This window comes from Octodon degus, unplaced genomic scaffold, assembly GCF_000260255.1.
Source record: "Octodon degus isolate 3935 unplaced genomic scaffold, OctDeg1.0 scaffold00003, whole genome shotgun sequence".
NCBI classification, from domain to species: Eukaryota; Metazoa; Chordata; class Mammalia; order Rodentia; family Octodontidae; genus Octodon; species Octodon degus.
In genome coordinates this window covers 6,329,770-6,339,027 of record NW_004524579.1, presented here as the reverse complement: position 1 = coordinate 6,339,027, position 9,258 = coordinate 6,329,770, and positions in this window count along the sequence as shown.

Here is a 9,258-nt window from a genome sequence, read left to right as displayed (position 1 = left end):
CCACCAGGGGGCGGGGCTGGCTGGCATGTGGTGCTGGGGGATTGAACCGCGGTCCCTGATGCTTTGCCAAGCTAGTTCCAAGTAGGTGCTTTAGACCACTGAGCCATCTCTCCAGCCCATTATGGCTTTACTTTTCAACTTTGTTTTTATAATTTTCTGCTGGATGGTTAAGACCAAGATAAATCAAGACTTATGTAACAAGAAATGTAGCTTTTTCATCTGATAAGGTCAGTCAAATCTCCTCCAGACTTATCCTGAAATCCTGTATCACAGTTTGTAGATCCTTTATGAATGTCAGTCATGTGGATGAGTCACGACCATTGCTTGGTCAATGTGCTCTCTCTGAGAAAATGTTTTCTCTCCATGTGACTTTCCTTAGGCACACTCTACATCACTGATCACTTTTCTATGTTGTCCCATGATCTACTTGATCAGAAAATTTGGGACACAATTGAGTTACATGATGTTACAGTATAGGTTCCCCTATGTACTGAGTCTTCACTGACCTTGAAAGGCTAGGGCTAAAGTGTTGGCTGTCCTTGCAGTCTTCCTTTTTCTCTAATTTTTGGTCTTCAAACTTAGGTTGTTAACCCTCCAGAACAAAAGCTTATTGTTATTACCCTACAACCGAGGCTGTTGAGCCTAACCTTATTATTTGTCTGAGTATCAAACATCTTAGGCATAACATGGAACAGGTATTTTTCATCAAGTATTGATATATTAAACTTTAAGTCCCTAAAGAATATGAAGAAAAAGTTTTAAAAATTAAAATATATTTTAAAAAAGAAAAACAACTGTATATTTTTACACAAAAGTTTAGAAATCTAACCGTATACAGCATTGTAGCAGGATAGTTCCACAACATCCCTGTTCCTGTCTCCTGCCTTTGTTCACCACCCCCTTCCTTTTTAAACAAACATCTAGCCAAGAGACAGCATGGCAGCAACAGGCATGTCATGACAAATGGCACGTATTCAGAAGATGAGAAAGCCAGGCACTCCAAGCATGACCCTACTATTACTCATTGCTATCATCAGTGCAGTAGCTTAGTTCACAGGTATCAGCATATATAGTTAGTAAGGATGAAAATCCTACCAGTTAACTTCTAGTTTTGAAAACTTTCTGAAGATTCTCAGGTTCATTGCCTTACTCATCTTGTACATATAGAAGTATGGCTTTGCCCCTGTCATTTTTCCTAGCTTTTTTCCTTGCTCTCTCTTCATTGTGTAATCCTCAAGTTCTTGCTTTCCTTTTAATTGTGCTATATTTTTCTATTTGTATTTTTTCTTTTGAGTTCTTATAGTAGGGAGACTATACAATATTTATACATGTGGGTCTGGTGATTTTTTTTTTCTTTATTTCGGTTGGCTCAGCCTACCCTTTGGATGGGGCTGATGCTTCCTGTGGTACAGAGGATCCAACTATAGTCCCTGCACTTTCCTAAGCTTGCCTAAGCAGACACTTTAGACCACTGAGCTATCTTACTGGCCCTGATTTTCTTTTAGGAAAATTTCATTAGCTCTTAAAGTAACACCATAATTTACCTCTAACAATGATTAAGGAATTCTTCCAGCACCCACAGATTATAATCCAATTTTCCCCAAACTATTCATAATTATTTTGCTTCCTTTTTCTGAAGCTTTTCTATTATTTTTTTTCCAATGAGAAGTATCTTGACATAATATAGGCATCTGATATTCATATGAATAAAGGGAGAGAGAAGAAATTGGTCATTTGATACTGTTCTTGGAAAAAATGTTCTTTTCAGTCAATTTTTCACAGTTAATTAGTGGGGACAGTTTCCTGAAGTCTTTCAGAACAATAGGCTCAGTTTCTGTTTTTAAGCAACAAAAGAATATCAGTGTGAAAGCAAAAAGTTTTAATTTAGATAAAGTGTGGCTGAATTGGTTGGCATTTAACATTTCCCTTAGTTTATTATCCCGATCTGTGTAGACTTACAGAAAGTATATTTAAGTGGGAAAATAATAGCAACAGAGAAAGGCACGAACTGCCACATGCTCATTATTGCTACCTTTTAAGTCTTCATGAAGTTGAACTCGACTGGAGGATCTGATTTTTATACACTATTTTACATTAAGCAAAAAATGTACAACTTGCCGGAAATTAGAAATAATGCCGAAAAACATATAAAATTTAGGAAACATGTTGTCTAGCTTATATTAATTATGAAAGATAAAGTATAAGTTTAGTGATTTAGCATGAGTTTTATTTATCACAAGTGTTATGGTAGTGTTGGGAAATAGAAAAATCTTCTTCTAACCCAGACCACCTCTCTACATTATTGACTGGGTATCAGATCAGTGCAGAAAGCTTTAAGAGATTGCAAAGACAGGAAGGAATTTCAATTTTTTGTATTACCAAGTGGAAATATCCCCTAATATACGCATTCTGGAAAAGAATGATACATAGTCCTCAGGTAAGGGAACTTGACACAGTTTTCCACACAGTTTATTTTAAGTTCACTTCCTGATCAGGATGACTATCTGTGTCAGGTAACTGGTCTTACACAAAGGGAAAAGGCATTTCTTTAAGACAGGAGGGAGTTTTGTGATTTGGAAGTAGGTGCTTTGCAGTCTCTTTCTACGTTTGTGTTTCATTGATGTTTCCAGGTCTTAGCCTGAAGAGGCTCAATTAGCTTTTCAAAAGAGCATGTGTATTTCTTCAAAACACTAGAATAAGCAATGAACATTTCCTGAAGGGAGTGCACAAGTAAAGTGGAGGGAGATCATTTTTTTTAATCTGCTGCAGGCAATATTAAATTTCTTATTTTTAATTTTGCATGTTCTTACGTAAGTATAGTCCAAGGTGCTTCTGATACACTAGTAGCACAATAAGAAGTGAAAATATCAGAACCATCTCTTATTTTCAATAATAGGAATTTTACTTTCTCAAATTCTAAACCCACAAGCAATGTCTGTCTGTCTGTTTGTTTGTTTGTAGCAGGAATAAAACTCACAACATCACTCTTGCCAGTCAGACACTTTGCCACTGAGCTATATCCTGAGCCCTAAACCCTTCTAAATTATCCATACCAAAATGATATAGACATCAAATTCAAATATATTGTACACTAGCAAGATATAGAGAGAGAGAGAGAGAGATCTAAATTATCCATACCAAAATGATATAGACATCAAATTCAAATATATTGTACACTAGCAAGATATTTACTATTTTTTGCTTTAAAACCTTTTTAATCAATTTGCCAGAAATCTTATATTAAATTATATTATATGAATATAATAATTTAATGAACATCCATACACCCATCAGTAAAATTTAAAAATTACCAGAATTTTGACATACTGGATCTGTTTGTCCCTTTTCTCTTTAGTTTTTATTATTATTATTATTATTTCTATTTTGGGAAAAAAAGATAAAATAGAGATGAAACAGTTTCAAAACAGGTTAGTATGACACAATAATTAATGCATTGCATATTGTTGTCTTCATAATATTTATTCGGAGAACAAGATGCAGACACAATATCTTGTCTAAACAATATTAGTACAAACTTTTATTCTCAGTGAACTAAGAGAAAGTAGCTGTATATTCTAACTCATATATATGTATACACACACACACACACACACACACATATATATATATAATTCTCCCCTTCTCCCCCTTTTTTACTGCAACAAATCATACCTTTATTTATACTTTTGTGAAGTTAGTAATGCATGACACTACGTTGCTTAGCAACTGATAGCAAACCTTAACCAGATAGGATGATCATCTCAGGAGTGAGGGAGCTTGTTTACTTTAGACACTGGGCCAAGTCCCGCCTACATATATTTGATTGATTTCCTAGCCTTGTGGGTCCCAACATATACCCCTTTTTTCGTTTTGTTTTTCAGAGATGGGTGTTCCATTGCAGTTAGAGAAGCTGTTTTTGGAGAGGTCTTTAAAGGACCTTTTCATACTTGAAACCAGGCTAAAGATTGTAGGAACTTGAATTCAGCAAAATAACCCAATATAGTCCGATAGTCCATAGTAGTAGTGGGTTATCTGCACAACTGGCAACTGGCAGAAGTTGTTGACTTGAGCCTTTTACAGATCAGTATATTAATATGGCATTACTTTTTGTACCTTGTGGTTATACTTTTCTGCTGGATGGTTAACACAGAAAATCTTGAATTTTTAGCATAGTAAAAATGGGGAAATAACAAAATACACGTTTTTCTACTAAGGAAGAAGTTTTGTAGCAAGGGAACCTAGTGAATATCCATATTCACTTGCCTATTGGTTTACTACTAGCTAACTGACTATATTTGCAATCCTATTGGTTGATTGTAGCTTGCTCCATGTTGTACCCATGTTGTGTTTTTGTTGTATATATAAATGACTCCTGACAGAAAGCCTCAGGACTTCACCACATAGGACCCTTTCTGGAAATCCAGGAGCTCTTATTATTTCCAGTAAAACCCTCCTAACTTCCCCTTGTGGTTTGAGACTTCATTTTTTAGTGCTGTAAGACCACAGGCTTGGTACATATGGCAGCAACTGGAGCTGAGTGGGGTGAGGACAAAATCCTACCTGTGACATACAATAGAAATTAAAACTGAAGGTCTCACTGTTCCAGTTTTTGATGTGTAAGTACTTGTTACATAATTATAATCTCTATATCAAGAACACAGTGTAAAACATCCAGCAAAAGTAGGCTTGAATGAAATTGAAGGAGTCTTTTGGAGTTGAAAGTATTTTGAAGACTTTTCCAAGAGCCAGTATTTCACATTTTGTTGTTTCAAAGTTTAGGATAATATGAGAGGATTTACTTTCTTTAATTTCTACAATCCTTTTCACTCATGAGATTTTAAGTATTGAAACAGCAGTTTCAGCTGTTTTTAAATTTTATATGGCATGAATCTTTAAATAAAGCTAGATTAACTGATATCCACTGCTTTCTCAGATTTATATTAGAAATGGAAATGGAAGTAGTAGACATCTAGAATGAAAAATAAATGAAGTCATGAGATCTCCTTGTTGATAAAAATTTATTGGACTTAGAATTATTAAGAGATGTCATTCTCAAAGTTTTCTTTCATTGGAGTAATAATCTAAAAACCAGATTTTATATGGCAAGGGAAACAGGGAATAGTTGTGTTTGGAAATACAGTGTTATTTCTTAAAGCCCATTTTCACTGTGAAACTTGAAAACATTATGAAGAATATCAATTTACTTTCTAAATATGTATTTGAGGATGCTAATATCAGCATTCTTTTTCCTGATAGAGACAGGAAGAATTTCCCATCTTACATCGAGAATTCCCTTGAGTGTTGGTCACAGGTTTAGCTCTCCAGGCAAATCAGCACACCTGCCTTGGAGATCCCAGTGCATGCTGCTCAAGAGAAGGGTCAGCAAAGCGTATTCTTAAGAAGTGCTCAGATAACAAAGCTATTTTTTCAAAGCCATGGATTCTGTTTTTACCAATGTTTTTAAAGAAAATATTTGACATAGGTATAAAATCTAGAAGTAGGACTACTTATCATGCATATTTATATGAAATATAACAGTATAAAGTCTGAAGATATTAAAAATTTATTTGCCAACAGCAAACACACCCAAGCTCTTGCACAGTACATCATAAAAATAAATCAAGAGCCTTAAAAGTGTTTTAGCAATATTTTCCATTTTAGGAAAGCTCTATTTTACAACCATAATATTATTCTTCAACACATGTAGGAATTTTAATATTAGTGTTTGGGGGTGTGGTTTGCATACAAAAGCATAAAAACACTCATTTTTACTATTGAAATTAAATAATCAAAATGATCTTAGTAAAAAGAAAATTTGGTTAATTGGTTAAATCTAAGGTTAAAATGACATACATTAAGAAATGAAATAGTAGAAGCAAGTTATCACCAAAGTAGTTGCTCAGATTATGAAGCACAGACATGCAAAACTGATCAAACAATATGCAATGAAATAACCATTGTTATTTTCTTATCATTTTGTTTTGAAATTCTGAATCATTTTTCTTGTTTTTTGTCTCTTAAAACAAATAAAATAAAATAAAATATAGTTGAATTCAGAAAAATAACCTAATATAGCCCAATAGTTCATAATAGTAGGGGATTATCTGTATGACTGGCAATGTCAGAAGTTGTTGAATTGAGCCTTTTACAGCTCAATATATTAATATGGCTTTACTTTTTATATTTAATTTTTATACTTTTCTGATAGATAGTTAAGACCAAGTTAAAGCAAGACCTGTATAACTAAAAATGTAAATTTTGCTATATGTCAAGGTCAGTCAAATCTTCTCAGGATTTACCCTGGAACTATGTACAGCATGTTGTGGATCTTTTGTCTCTGTTAGCCATTTGGATGAGTCATGGCCATTGCTTGACCAATTTACTCTCTGTGAAAGCCTGAGAGAAGGTTTTCTCTCTAGGTGTCTCTCCTCTGCATCTTGTCCTCTGAATAACCAGTACAAAGACAACAATCTGCAATTGTATTAATTACTGTAACTGTCCTACTAACCTGTTTTTAAACTATTGCAGTGTTATTTTATTTTATCATTAAAATGAATAAAAATTTTTTAAAAAATAGAATATTGTTGGACAATAAGGTAATAAAAATTTTGCATTCAAATGTTTCTGGGAAAATGGTGGGCCAGACAACTCAGCAGATTAAAGCGCCTGCTTAAGCAGATGCAGGGACCCTGGTTTGATCCCCAGCATGCCATGCCAGCCTCACCCCTGGGGGGGTGTGCTGAGACAGCAATTGAGACTGAGCATGGAAGTATGTTCCTGTAATCCCAGCATTTGGGAGACTGAAAACAGGAAGATTACTAATCTCTCTGTCTCTCTGTCTCTCTGTCTCTCTCTCTCTCTTTCTCTCTCTCTTTCTCGCTCTTGTTCTCTCTCATCCAATCTGTGTAATGAGATCCTGTAGACTGTGTACTAAATACATTAAAAAGAAAAAAGTAGGAGGGAAAAAACCACATAATGTCAATTTCCTACCTAAGAAGCCTGTGAAGAATAAGATAGACTCAAGTGGTTCTGGCCAAGTGGAGGACCCTGGGTGCTGCCCGTGGCCATGATGGCCCCTTTGTGAGGAGCAAGGCCTCTGTGGAGAACTCTTTCACCCACTGGAAGAAGACAACAAGAGCACTGCAAATGATTTTCTGCAAAGAACAGACACAATTTGTACTCTCTTAAAAAAAAAGAGTAGACTCATCTAGTACATCCCTTTTGTTATTACTGATTTGTTTGGCCCAAGAATAGTGTCACTGGGGCAGAGAAAACACCACTCTTGATAAAGTAGAGCAAGAAATCAGAAAACAAACACACTATTCCCTGACACCAACTTTACCATATGGTGTTCTCTGAGGGCTCTGTGTGGCTGAGAGCAGAGGAAGGCTGGTGGAATGCTGGGAGGCTCTTCATGGACCACCCAGCCTGTGAGGCACAGTGTTAGACCTAAAGACGCTGTGTTAAATATGTGTGGGGAGTCACGAGTCGTGAAAATGTTTAGAGAAGTGTATGCATGTAATTACTGACATTTTGTCAGAGACATAAAGGCAATGATTGCGAAAAATGGAGTTTTTTAAAATATATGATTTATACACACAGGCCAGACCTCAGGAAATTCAGGGAGGACCCTCCAGTGAGCGATGGAACATTGCTATCTTCTAAGAGGAAAGCATTTGGAGGGATTCTGATGGTTGGCTTGGGTCATTCACATGGATACACCAGAGCTTGGTCATTGGAGAGGCCAAAGAGATCTGACTCAGTGGGGCCCCTGAAAAAAATCTCCCACTATCTTGGCACTCCTGGTAAGCACAAGGGCCTGGTTTTGATCCCTAATACCACATATCTTTCTTGCCTTGGAACCCTGGATGTGCCTTGCCTGCTCTGAAACTGGGCCTGCGGGTGCACACCTATAATCCCAGCAGTGGGGAGGCTGAGACAGGAGGATCACTATAAGTGCAAACTGTGGAGTGAGACCCTGTACCAAATAAATAAATAAATAAATAAATAAATAAATAAATAAAATTAAAAAGAAAATCCAGCAAATGTAGAGCACATAATGCTCAATATGGAGGTTCTGAAGCCTAACTTGCTCATTCCAATAAGCTTCACTCTTTGGGGGTTGATTTCAGTAAGTTGTGAATGAAGAAGATTATAGTTTGATGTCTACTAGAACCTCAGGTCATGAAAAAGACTTCAGAAAGTATCAATGGCATTAATGGGCAGGGTTAGGACAGGAAATCTAGCAGCAGACTGCACCTTATCAAAGGGGAGCTTAGGGCAGACATCTTTAAAGCTAAGTAAAGGTTTGTACCAGGTTTACTTTGAATCCAGCTTGTATAATAAAGACAACCAAACAAAACACTCATTCAGCTTCAAAATATATTTAATAATCTGTTAAATACTATATGTATATCATCTCTTTTAATCCTCACCATTATCTCATAATACAGGTATAGCTACTGCTAGTTTAAATGTGTTTTAACAAAGGAAGTATTAGAAACACAGTCTCCATTATAACAGTATTAAAAGGCAGGAGATTTAAGTCATGATTAGGCCATAAAAGCTGAACCTTTTTCTAAGTTACTTTTCTCATTACTGAGACAAAATATCCAATACTCAAAGTTAAAGGGGTAAGGGTTTATTTAGCTCACATTTGGCAGAGTTTTCAGCCTGTAATTAGCTGGATCCCAAGCAGGGAGCCATAATAGAGGAGAATAGTTCATGGTGGGCAGAAGACAGCAAAAGCAACAGGGACCTTAACAGTATCTTTCGGTCCCTTTTGTTTTATCCAGGCTATGTAGGACAGGTAAAACTCTTATTCCTAGAGTCCTTCAGCCAACATTGCACCATCAATCACAGAGTCACACACTCTAAATCCAGTCACCCCTGAAATAGCCCCATCTATGACTCCATGAGGCTTAAGTAGGGCATGGAGAAACAAGTTCAAACAGCCTTCATGAAGAGATCGGTGGTCTTTCTGTAGGAGTCGAGGCCTCTCTTGCTGTCCCCTCCCCTTCACTCTTCTGACTTTTGCTATGAAATGATGCTGTAAGCAGACCATGACCAGATACTAGCCCCTCCATCTTGGGAATTTCCCTATGTTCATTATGCTATCCAGTCTGGGGTCTTCTGGAATACATGTGCATATGAACAAAACTTTGATGAGATTTGTTCAGAAATACAGTCTCGATGTTCTGCCAACTTCCGGGAACCCCCAGACCCAGTCCTAGGCCAGTCTGGTGAGTGTGTGGAGAG